Consider the following 833-nt stretch of genomic DNA (forward strand, 5'->3'; position numbering starts at 1 on the left):
GTTACAGGAGAGCCGTCCTAAATTTTGGTTTGGTTCAAGTAGATATAACTACCCCTAATGTTGTTGTTATTTCAAATTTTACTTATTTATTTGACAGAGAGAGACAGCGAGTGCACAAGTAGGGGGAGAGGCAGAGGGAGAGGGAGAAGCAGACACTCTACTGAGCAGAGAGCCCAACGTGGGGCTCCATCCCAGAACCCTGAGATCATGGCCTGAGCCGAAGGCAGACACCCAACCAACTGAGCCACCCAGATGCCCTCATTATCTGTAATTGTAATGTTAAAGAGCAAAATTTCTTAGTTTTCATCGCATTTGTTCTCATTCCTTTTTGCCTCATGATAGCTCCATTTTGCAAGTGGGAAAAATCAGTTTTGGTTTCATGTATTAGGAAATCTATGTTAAAGTGGCTTGAAAAGTATGGGAAGTTAATAGCCCCACATATGGAAGAGCCTGGTGGCAGGGCGGTGATGAGCCTTGGGTCTATCAAGGCTCCCTTAGGGGCACCTGAGTGGCTCAGTTCTTAAGCGTCTGCCTTCAGCTCAGGTCCTGATCCCAGGGTGCTGGGATGGAGCCCTGCATCTGGCTCTCTGCTTGGCGGGAAGCTTGCTTCTCCCTCTCCCACTCCCCTTACTTGGGTTTGCTCTCTCCCTGTGTCCTTCTCTGTCAAATAAATAAATAAAATCTTGAAAAAAAAAAAACAACAACGCGCTGACTTATTCTCTCTTGAGAGTCTCTCAGGTCTCCTCCCCAGGGTGGCTTGATTCCCAGGCTGCTAGAGGATACTGCAGTAACTTGGGGGCTCAGCTCCACACCCCAGAACACCCAAGGAAGAC

The sequence above is a fragment of the Mustela nivalis genome, assembly GCF_964662115.1.
Source record: "Mustela nivalis genome assembly, chromosome: X".
In the NCBI taxonomy this organism is placed as follows: domain Eukaryota; kingdom Metazoa; phylum Chordata; class Mammalia; order Carnivora; family Mustelidae; genus Mustela; species Mustela nivalis.